Source organism: Ylistrum balloti, unplaced genomic scaffold (genome assembly GCF_031769215.1).
Source record: "Ylistrum balloti isolate Yb309-2 unplaced genomic scaffold, AGI_CSIRO_Ybal_v1 Utg369876, whole genome shotgun sequence".
Lineage (NCBI taxonomy): Eukaryota > Metazoa > Mollusca > Bivalvia > Pectinida > Pectinidae > Ylistrum > Ylistrum balloti.
The window spans coordinates 785260-786117 of NW_026782016.1; positions in this window are offsets into that span (position 1 = coordinate 785260).

The following is an 858-nucleotide window of genomic DNA, read 5'->3' on the forward strand; positions in this document are numbered from 1 at the left end:
CACTGATATTATGTCCCCTGGTGCATTTTCTACTCGACAGGTGGCGTACTTGTATGACCAACTGCTACATGCCACTTCTTTACACGCCTTTTTAGCGTCTTGAAAAAAAGAGAATAACACTTGTACAATCCCCTATACGTTACTTACATCCAATTAGGTCATGTGATGAAGAGTCTATTCTTAAACAACTCCTGAAATTGGTTATACGATATACGCTGTGTTGCGTACTAAACTTTTAAACGATGAAATATTGTTTAGCATTAAATCAGTAGTTTTCTTAATTAACAACTAGTCTGATATTATAAATCATTTATAGTTACAATACGTACGTTGATATATGTTACTATAGTCATATTGCAATGATGAAAAACGGATTGACCAACAGGTTTGGTTACATTACAACACACTTAATAAGGAAAAGACAAGGGGATTCAATTGCAATACAAGGTCTAACCAACAATGTAAGGTTAATGAATGGATATTCCGTAATGGACAAATGGCGGAAACAGAGTATACATTGCTCTAAATATGAAATGACCGATTACATAATATTTTCATCGATATGCCAAATACTTTTATACTAATATTCAACCCTTTGAGAATACGTTGAATGATCATATACACTGCCGAAAACTCACCCGTCGTTAAGGTAAATCCAAATAAAATAAAACATAAAGACACCAGCAAAAACGCGTTCATGTCTGTACCTAGCTAGAGGCTTCTGATGATGTGATGCCTCAACTGTTTCATGTAAAGTCTTATTCCCTGTGTCCATCCCACATGTATTACGTATATGGACACCTGTGTACACCTGTATCAGCATTAACTAGTCATGTTAAGGAGGATTACAATGGTATT